Below are 11,455 nucleotides of genomic sequence, written 5' to 3'. Positions count from 1 at the left end.
GGACCAGATTTGTTAATGGATCTGAAGACCTTGTATTACAAGAAACCAGGTTGAAGCAAAAGCTGCTTGTTTTTAACCTCACCTTCTCTCTGTGTGTGTAAAGTGCCGTCAAGTCGCAGCCAACTTATGGCAACCCCTTTTTGGGGTTTTCATGGCAAGAGACTAACAGTGGTGGTTTGCCAGTGCCTTCCTCTGCACAGCAACCCTGGTATTCCTTGGTGGTCTCCCATCCAAATACCAACCAGGGCTGACCCTGACACCTCTACAGTTCATCAAATGTTGACTTCTACACTATTAAAAATGAAGATGCAGCTCTTTTTTCATGCTTCTAACATTTTGGCCAGGTTGGTGCTGGGTCTATACAAAAACAACACCCTCATCCATATAAATGGAAATTGGTTCACTATTTTTCTACTGGGCTGAAAAGCAGAGTCACAGGGCCAGGGCAAGCAGGACAAAGTCACTTTTTCATCCCGTCCAGCATTCTTTCCACTCCTATGGTGGTTTTTGAAGGGCAGTTATCTAACTGCTCAATGAACTCCAAAGGATGCTCCTGACCCTCCCAGCAAGCCCAGGCTCCCTACTATGCTTCAAATGCCATCTGAATATTGGCCAGCTGGGATTCCTTCCTATACAAACCAGACCAACTTGTTGTGCAGGTCAGCCCCTCCCATTGGCTACCATGTGAGTCAGTTCCAATAATACTCCCTAACCCCCATGCAAACATGTGGCTGAGGGAAGCCAAGACAGAATTTTCACAGACAATGAAGAGGAGGGAAGACAGAGGTCTGGGAGGTTAGCTGGGAAGATGGATGGATGGATGGCCCAGAATAGCTCGATCTCATCACAACTCAGAAGCTAAGCAGGCTTGGCCCTGATTAGTGCTTAGAGGGGAGACCACCAAGGAAGTCTAGCATTGCTGCACAGAGGCGGGTAATGGCAAACCACCTCTGTTCATCCCACTCCAGGAGAGGTTTCCATGAGTCAGCTCCAACTTGATGGCGCTTTCCATCACCAGTACTGGAGCAGGAATATTGTTCTTTTTGGGAGCAGCAAGCTCTCATTCACAAAGGCCTTGCAGCTGGTTTTCCAAAGGTGGGTCCCACCATGTTGATGGCTCTCTGCTGGGTCTGTAATCTGATCAAGGCAGAACCAAAGTCAGTGAGTAGTTGACACGGAAGAGCCCCAATCTATCTGCGTTTACTCAGAAGTAAGCTGCCTTGAACCATGAGGAAAGGCAGGATATAAATGCTTTCACGAATGAGTAAATAAAAGTAAGTCAAACCTATGTGTGTTTGCTCGGATGTAAACACTGTAATGATTGATGGAGCTTCTTGAAGACAGCCTGCTCATAGGTAGAATTACTTGAAGGTAAGCCCTAAAGAATTTAATGGGAATGATTTCCAAGGAAGTCTACTATACCCATCATAAGGGCATGCGCGATCAAGCTGCACACCTTGCATTTACTCAGAAATAGGTCCCATTGACATCACTGAGAGCTGCTTCCAAGGAAAGGTGCATGGGAGGCAGGCAGTTGTAGTCCCCTTATTTATGAGTAAGACCCACTGAGCCCTGACCTAGATGGCCCAGGCAAGCCTGATCTCTTCAGATCTTAGAAGCTAAGCAGGGTTGGCCCTGGTCAGTTATTTGGACGGGAGACCTCTGAGGGTCTCTAGGCAGAGGCAGGCAGTGGCAACCCCCCCCCCCCGCTCGTCTATTGCCTTGAAAACCCTACAGGATTGCCATAAGTCGGCTACAACTTGATGGCCCTTTCCATCAGCAAAGACAGAGAGAATATTAAAGGCAGGCCTCCACAGTGTGAAGCTGCTAGGCCATCTGCCTTACACCTAATTGCCTATTTATTGATTTATTTGAGTTTTAGGCCACTCTTCCAGACTAGGTCTAGCTCAGAGCAGCCTACAACCATTTAAGCAGGTCAACCACTGGATCAACTCTCAGTCTTCCATGTTCCTGCAAGTTCATAAAATGGCATGTGTGCATTCATACACATCTGTGCTCATCCATCAGTCAGAGAGGGGAAAATAAGCATTTAAAACACAATCACAACATTGCTATGAGGATCAGGGTAAGAGTGTGTTGGTAATATCATAGGTGCTACTTGATTGACTCTTATCTTTCCTTCAGCACATTGGAGCATCGCTGCCTTGGGGACACTATTTGAGCAAAAAGGTGGTATCTAAATAAAATAAATAAATAAACATAACAACATTGTCTGCTTCATCAGACCAAGGGTCCATCTCGTCTGGTACCCAATTCCCTACAGTAGTCAATTAGAACTTAGAAGCCTTGAGGAAAGCTCCAGGGTGGGCCACTTGTTACTCTTGTCAGCAACTGATATGCAGAAGTGTGTTGCCTCTGAACATGGAGGTTCTGCTTAGTCAACATGACCAGTGACTGTTGATAAAACTTGTGCAGTCCCCTTTTAAATAGTGGCCATCGCACCAAAAATGTATACTGGTGGTTAGTGCCACCAACTTCTGATACCACAGCCACCATTTTGCATGCTCTTTTCTACACCTTTTCCACACCATGATATTCTTTTGGAGAAGGGGCATCCAGAACCATACCCAGTACCCCAAATGTGACAACAGCAATAAATTATGCAATGTGACATAATGATACTGATATTTTTCTATCTATCCCTTTCCTCACAATCCTTTCCATTGATGCCAGTCTTTTCTACCACAGTCACATCATGAGTTGATATTCTCATTGGGCTATGAAAGACCCCAAGTTCAGAGAACCATAAGTTCTCTGGAAAGTTGCACAAGTCCTTTGGAGCTTGCTTTAGGACCAAACAAAAGTGTATATTCATGGAAGCAAGGTTATTTTCAAACCACATCGATGATGTTAGGTCCATCACACTTCAGATGCTAAAGAAGTTGACTACCATCATGGTCTACAAACTTCAACATGATCTGAAGGGGCTCAGTACCTCACACAAGCAAGTCAGAGGAATGGGAGCGTCCTTAAGGTAGCCCTTACCAGTCCTTTCCTCCAGCTTCTTGTGGTGTTGGAATCCAGTGCCCTAAAAACGTTTGACTGATCTCCACCAGTAGTGAGGCAGGAAGAACAAATCCCTCAAATGTATCAATGTTCTCCACCTGAAATCTTTCTGAATGCACCATGACCTCAATCAGCATTATAAACAAGTCTTTGCAATGCCCTCTGTGGTGGCTAAAAAAGCAGAGCTTAAAACTTCCTTCTGAAATATGTCTTTCTTTTTGACCATCTTGTTCCCGACGGGCAATGAATCACTCTTTGCATCAACAGAATGCTAATCTCTAGTAAACTCCCTTTATTAGACCCAGAGATCTCTTAGATGTGCAGTTAATTAGCAAGACAGAACCTTGTAAGGCTGAGTGCTTGTGATTTTTCATACACAGGATTAATTCCAACTGTATTCTTATTAAAACCAATGCAAACCCTTGGCGGAGGAGTGGTTAACATAACACGCCTGGGAAAGGATATGCTGGCCTTGAAGCACTGGGAAGCAGTAATGGAGATGCAAAGAGATGTTTTAAAATAAGTACAGCCACACCAAACATTCTTTAATTTAACTTTGAAACAATCAACATAGAAGAACAAACAATCCCCATCCCTCCCCATACTGGACATCCACACTGTCTCAGTGTTATCGCATATACATTTGCTGCCTTGGCTGCCATTCTAGGTCAATTTTCTTCTTTTTCCTGACTGATCCGGATTCTTACAAAGTCTGTGGGTACCTCCAGTATGGGCAAATGAGGGCAAGGACAGTGAGGGCAAAGAGAAAGAAGGAAAATGGCTGTGAACATAAGGATATCAGAAGAGTCCTGCTGGATCAGACCAGTGGTGCATCTAGTCCAGCATCCTGTCTCACACAGCAGCCAACTGGAGGGCCACCAACTGGGTACAGAGGCTGAGGCCTTCCTTCACTGTTGCCCCTGGCATTGTATTCAGGGGTTTACCGGCTCTGGAGGAGGAGGTTCCCTATAGTCACCTCTCCTCCATTAGTCTGTCTAATACAGAAATAGAGCTGGAAGGGACCTCAAGGGTCACTTAGTCCACCCCCAGCACAATGCAGGAAATTCACAACTACCTTCCCCCCTTTTAAAGCTGATGTCTCCTCTTAAAGCTGTCAGTGAAAAGAAAATATCAAAATAGCCATGTGTGTTAGCAGTCAGCAACAATAAAAAGAAAGGGTTTTTGACACTTAAAACAATTGGCATGAAATGCTGTGAGTAAATCGAAAGTTAATTCTTGAGCCCCTCACATGTAAAATCCTCAGACAGTCGGGAGACTCTTGCTCACTGTGCAGCTATGATATCTGGATCCTGCTCTAGCAGAGAAACCCCCCATAAGCCCCTGCAATGAGCAACTTTGGGCAGAGGAAGGGGAACTGTTTCCATGGCCCCAGCCTTGATCTTAAATGATCAAAGAATGATTACAGGAATGATTTTTATATCCTGCAAATTCTCTGCCTACAGCTGTCACGATGGCTTCCAAAGATAAAAAGAACAACCCTCATGAAAACATCCCTAGTTCTAAACAATAAAATGTATCTATGTATGTGCAGTCAAGTTACAACTGACTTACAGCAACCCCAGCTTTTGAGGGCTTTTGAGGCAAGTAAGAAGCAGAGTGGTTTGGCATTGCCTTCCTCTGCAGAGTCTTCCTTGGTGGTCGCCTACCCAAGTACCGACCCGGCTTAGCTTCTGAGAACAGAAGAGATCAGGCTATACCATACCATACCATACCATTCCATGTCCCAAATAAAAAGGCCATCAACAGCCACTTAAATAAAAATCAGTATAAAAAATTGTCCCCAAGCAACACCAACACAAAATTAAACATGAAACAATCAATCAATGGTTGTACTAATAAAATATCCTCAACCCAAAGCTTGAATATATAAAAAGGATTCTGACTGGTGCCTCCAACAGGCAAGTCAGAGATGAGGCATAGCTCCACAAAGGTTGTGGGAGGTTTCTCTCCCTCCCAGGAGGAGAGAAACGGAGAGAACGGCCTCTGCAGAGGGTCTGCATTGATTGGCAGGTTCATAGGGGTACAAGGAACCCATTTAGTATTCTGGTCCCCGAGAGTACAGAACTGAACGCTAATCACAAGCCCACTGAACTGCAGCCTGACCCAGAGCAACTCTTGGTGCATTCCCTGGCATTTGTGGCTGCCGACAATCCTGCTGCTGCATTTTGTACCAATCAAAGCTTCCTGTCCCCTTTCAAAGGCAGGTCCAGGCAGAGGGCACTGCAGGAATCTGGTCTGGATATCATCAGCGCAGGGAGGGAGAACTATGGCTGAAGCAGGAATGCCAATCGGAGCTGGGCAATGCAGGCAAATTCTCACATGCAGCTTAGGAGTCAGACTGCCTGGGCTCTCCATAGTTCAGGACCAAGGTGCAGATTAGGTAGGAGATCTGTGATCAGATTGGCTGATGGTTTTATTTCCACAGGGAGCTCAGAGAGACTGGAAGAGAGTGCTGGGCGGAGGAAGGTTGAACACCTTCCCCATGTCAGGATTCCAATCAAAACGGACAACCCCAAAGCTGCTGTTAGCTTGTGATGAGGTGGAAGATAGGAAGTGGGATAAAAACCCAGTGAGAAATTTGGGAATTTTACACATCCTTTCCACTGGCTTTCGAGCCAGAGGTCAATTCTTTGCCTGCAGGAAAACATCTGTCATCTAATGACAGTGGTGTTGCACTACAACGAGACAAATCTTGACATTCTATTGTGAGATAAAAGACCTATCATGTGCTTTAGAGTGGACTAACCTTGCCTTTCTCTTTTGTTAGGTTGTTTTTCCAAGGTCACAAAACTGTAGTGACCATTTCCACTTCTTTTACCAGAAGTCTGGGATGGAAAAGAAAAATACTTCCCACCTTCAAAAACTGGAGGAATTGAGCATGGAGAAGTTCCAAAATGACTGAAGAGAGCAAATGTGCTCAAATATCTGAAGGAAAAAGCCCTCACAATGTTCTGTGAGTTGTAGAATATCTTCGGAATTCACGCATGTTTTCTGCTGCACCTCAGATTGAGACAAACTCAATGGTACCCAAAGCACTCGTTATTTCTCTGGGAACTCCCTGGATGATCCTTGATGTCCCGGTTAACCATTCCCAGCGCAAATGAACCCCAACAAGTCTCCTGAGTAATTTTTCTCACGCTGAAAAAGTCAACACTTTTTGGATACACAACTTGTTTTGTTGGTTTTGGTTCTGTTTGTAACTTTGTGGACTCGAATAAGAGGAAGGGCTTCTGAGGGAAGCTGTTGAATTGCATGCCTGTTGAATGCCCTCCCAGCATCTCCAGTTAAAAAGTGCCATCTCAGGTGCTGGGAAAGACCCTTCTTGGCCTAAGACCCGGGGAGCTGCTGCAAGTCTTGAGCTAGATGGACCAATGGTCTGATGCCAACTCAGTATAAGGCCGCCCACATGATGTCTGCCCTGTGAGCCTGTGGGCCTTAACAGAGCACACTCCTCTTTCTTTGACTACAAAGGGAGCATTGAACGGAATCCCAATGAAGCCCAAGTCTAGTGAGACACCGATCCCTGCGTTCTTAGCAGCCAAGGAATACGAGACGTCGGCCATCCTGAACGCCACAAGAGATGGCCGAGCCCAACAGCTGGAGGAATCCCTGTCATCCACTGTTGCACTGGCCGTGGTACTGGGTCTTCTCTTCTCTTTGATAACTACGTCCCTGGTGACCTACTGCTTTCACAAATGGAAACTGAGGGGCAAAAGACTGCAGAAAGCCCACGAGGAATACCAAAGGGACCATGAAAAAAATGTGTTTCAAAGCACATCAAGACTTGTTTCATAAGGACAACTTGAAAGTGAAACATCAATCTAAGCTTGTATGTAATATTTCTGATAACTCAGAACTGGGAAAAGACGGGTGGGGACTGGATATTATGAGCACAGCAAATGAGCAGCCTCTCTCATCATTTGACCCAACAAGTAATACTCATTAGTGGTTTCATGTTTTCCCACCACCTCGCGCTAAGTGATCTTTATTTATGAAAACATATTGTGATTGCGTTGTAAACCTGCTCCACTTTTATTTACCGCTCCTGCATTCACCGGCTGCAGTCTTCAATGTGACTACTTAATTTGTATTTTCAAACTGGCTGCGCTGGATCAGTCCCGAAGTCTGCAATAAGGCTTGCTCCAGAAGCACTAGTTTGAGAATTGCAAGTCTGCAATAAGGCTTGCTCCAGAAGCACTAGTTTGAGAATTGCAAGCTTTCTTTCATCTGCAAAGTTTGAGTTCTGCAGAGATCAATTTGGAGCAACTGGTTTGCAACAGAGAAGGATACAGCCCCAGATCCTCGAAGGAGAGGGGAGTGTGCCTGATCCAAGACCGCAGGATTCTACCCAGCAAGTTAGCATTTGTGATAGTCTCATAATGCAAAACTGTCCTGACTTCCAACAGAAATTCTGACTGCACCCAAATTTCATTGCACAGGATTAATTAAGGGTGTGTTAACACATTAAATTCTAACAGGGAACTGTTACTACAAGATGAGAAATCTTTGTTCTTTTGCAAAGGTTCCTTATGTTTTAAAAAATATGCCCCCACCTTGTAAGAAAGAGCCAGTGTGGTGTAAGAACGATGGACTCTAATCTGGAGAACTGGGTTCGATTCCCCACTTCTCTGGGCCAGTCACGGTTCTCTCAGAACTCTCTCAGCCCACGTGAAGGCAGGCAATAGCAAACCACCTCTGAACATCTCTTCCCTTGAAAACCCTACAGGGTCACAGTAAGTCATCTGTGACTTGACAGTAATTTCCACCAGCAGTTGGTAAGAGATAGATTTGTGTGTGCGTGTGTGTGCGTGCCATCAAGTCACAGCTGGCTTGACAGCCAACGTGGTGTAGTGGAAGGGACCACCAGGGTAATCTAGACCAACTCCCTGCACAATGCAGGAATTTCACAACTACTTCCCCCCCACACACACACACACACAGTGACCCCTACGCCATGCCCAGAAGATGGCCAAGATGCCCTCTTGGCAAACTCTAATCTGGTGAACTGGGTTTGTTTCCCCACTCCTACACATGAAGCCTGCTGGGTGACTTCAGGCTAGTCACAGTTCTCTCTGAACTCTCTCAGCTCCACCTACCTCACAATGTACTTGTGGGGAGGGGAAGGCGATTGTAAGCTGCTTTGAGACTCCTTAAAGGTAGAGAAAAGCAGGGTATAAAAACCAACTCTTTTTCTTATGGCAAATCCATAAGGTTGTCAAGGCAAGAGACGTTTAGAAGTGGTTTGCCATTGCCTGGCCTCCGCACCATGACCCTGGTATTCCTTGGAGTCTCCCATCCAAATACTAACTAGGACTGACCCTGCTTAGCCTGAGGCTATCCAGGTCAGGGCAGAAGATCGATACAACTACAGAATTTCTACTGGGAAATGAATGCTGCTTTTTCTTATGATTGCAATTCCATTTCCCCAAGATTTCTGAGATCAGGTAACCAGGGATTTCTCACCGTAGTAGAAACCCATCTATTTTTTTAATTAACGTAAAAATTCATCCCATCATAGCGGCTCCCTACAGCCCTAATCCACAGCACACAGCAAGTAATCATGTTGTCTGTTTCAAAGACAGAAAGCTTCAAGTATCTTTGGCTCAAAAAAAAAAATTAAGGTCAGTATTTAAAGGTTACTGGCGGGATCCAAAAATACAGGCATTTAGTTCTTACACGCCCAAGAGGACTAGCAACTTGGCATGTGTGCATGTGCGAGGGGAGGCTGTTTTGATATACAAGCTCAGATAAGTCCCCCCCCCCATTTGGCCCCTCTCACACCACTTTTGAAGAGAGGGTACACTCAAAAGCAGTTGGTGACAGGGCCTGCTAGTCTGTTTGTGAATGAAACAAAGTCTAAAATCCCCACAACTACATCCAGAGTAGCTCCTGGGATCCCACCTGCACCATTCTGAGATACAAGATCTTTCTGAATGGCAGGGGATCAGGTCTTATTTATTTATTTAGGTTTTTACCCGGCCCAAGGCCAGGCTCAGGGCAGCTAACATCAGGTACTATTACAAATATAAAGTACAATAAAACCACAGAATAAATCAGAAAACACATAAAAACAATCCCAATAAAATCCTCAATTATTATTACAGACAGATGGCACTCATCCTTAGAGCATAAGAGCCACTGTGGGGTACCGCAAGACAGTCAGGGCCCCCCCATATACTAGTTGGTAACAACAAAGAAAGGAAGAGAGGGGGGGTAGGGAAGCCAGCTCTGATGGAAACCGTAGCTACCCTCAGCTATAGGCCTGGTGGAATATGTCCGTTTTACTCTTTCAGGTCCCGCAGGGCCCTAGTCTCGTTGGAAAGGGAGTTCCACCAGGCCGGAGCCAGGGCTGAAAAGTCCCTGGCCCTAGAGGACAGCCGTACACTCTTTGGCTGGGGACTACTAACAAGTTATTAGTAGAGCGTAGCGCTCTCTGGGGGTGTACTTGAAGGAGCCAACACCAATCCAAACATAGCTTCTCAACAATAGGGGACTAGAGCAACTGTTCTATGGGGAGCAGTTAAGACGCTTAGGGCTGTTTAGCTTGGAAAGAAGGCGGCTGAGGGGAGACATGATAGAGGTCTATAAAATTATGCATGGTTTGGAGAGAGTGGACAGGGAGAAGTTTTTCTCCCTCTACCATAATACTCGAACACGGGGTCATCTGCTAAAGCTGGAGGGTGAGAGGTTCAAAACAGATAAAAGGAAGTATTTTTTCACACAACGCATAGTTAAATTGTGGAACTCCCTGCCCCAGGATGTGGTGACGGCTGCCAGCTTGGAGGGCTTTAAGAGGGGAGTGGACATATTCATGGAGGAGAGGGGTATTCATGGTTGTTAGTTCGAATGGATACTAGTCATGCTGCATACCTATTCTCTCTACTATCAGAGGAGCATGTCTATTATTTTGGGTGCGGTGGAACACAGGCAGGATGGTGCTGCTGCACTCGTCTTGTTAGTGGCTTCCTAGAGGCACCTGGTTGGCCACTGTGTGAACAGACTGCTGGACTTGATGGGCCTTGGTCTGATCCAGCAGGGCCTTTCTTATGTTCTTATGTAACACATAGAGGTCAAATGAATCAGTTAAAAATAATCAAAAACTTTTCCTGTACTTGAAGGGCTGTCATACAGAGGATGGTGCCGAGTTGTTTTCTGTTGCCCCAGAAGGTCGGACCAGAATCAATGGGTTGAAATTAAATCAAAAGAGTTTCCGTCTAGACATTAGGAAGAATTTTCTAACAGTTAGAGCGGTTCCTCAGTGGAACAGGCTTCCTCGGGAGGTGGTAAGCTCTCCTTCCCTGGAGGTTTTTAAGCAGAACCTAGATAACCATCTGTCAGCAATGCTGATTCTATGACTTTAGGTAGATCATGAGAGGGAGGGCAACTTAGCCATCTTCTGGGTATGGTCACTGGGTGTGTGTGTGGGGAGGTAGTTGTGAATTTCCTGCATTGTGCAGGGGATTGGACTAGATGACCCTGGTGGTCCCTTCCAACTTTATGATTCTATGATTGACCAAAACCAGCCCCCAATTAATCAAGTGGTTGATTGTTTTAAGGGGGGGGGGGGTATCTGTAATAGAAGGACTTACAAAAATTGTACATGTCAGGTACTAACTTAGGAAATGTATTTTTTGTCTGTTGCTCAGGAAGAGATGCCTCTTCTGAGATCATACCTGCACATATTATTATTAATCCTAATTTATAACCAAATTATGTTTGCTGCTCCTTTTGACAAAATTTATAGTGGCATGCGTCTGTTTTCATGGCCTGTATCATTCACACCATGCAAAAGACAATGGGTAGATCCCACCAGTTTTTCCGCTTGCCTGTGCCCAATTTCTCCTCTTCCCCCAAGCACCTATCCCATGTGGCCTTTGTCTGTGTGGGTCCCATGTCCCCTGGCCCAACCTTTTCATTGGTCAAAAGGATCAAACTCAATGACACTATATTCAAGGAATTTTGTTTAAATTGCAGTGTTAGATGTGACATGGAAATAAATAGCTGTGTTTAAAGTAGAAAGCTACTTTAAAGTAGAAAGCAGATTCAAAACAGATAAAAGTATTTTTTCACACAATGCATAGTTAACTCCCTGTGGACATCAGGTGGACATATTCATGGAGGAAAGGGGTATTCATGGCTATTTGTTAAAATGGATACTAGTCATGCTGCATACCTATTCTCTCCAGGATCAGAGGAGAATGCGGTGCTGTAGAACACAGGCAGGATGGTGCTGCTGCTGTCATCTTGTTGTGCCTTCCTAGAGGCACCTGGTTGGCCACTGTGTGAACAGACTGCTGGACTTGATGGGCCTTGGTCTGATCCAGTAGGCCTTTCTTATGTTCTTATGTTATGTTCTTATGTATAAATAGACATACAAACACCTTGCTGAACTATATAACTTGCTTGC

The sequence above is a fragment of the Euleptes europaea genome, chromosome 13 (assembly GCF_029931775.1).
Source record: "Euleptes europaea isolate rEulEur1 chromosome 13, rEulEur1.hap1, whole genome shotgun sequence".
Taxonomy (NCBI): domain Eukaryota; kingdom Metazoa; phylum Chordata; class Lepidosauria; order Squamata; family Sphaerodactylidae; genus Euleptes; species Euleptes europaea.
Note: the sequence above shows the minus strand (reverse complement) of the source record.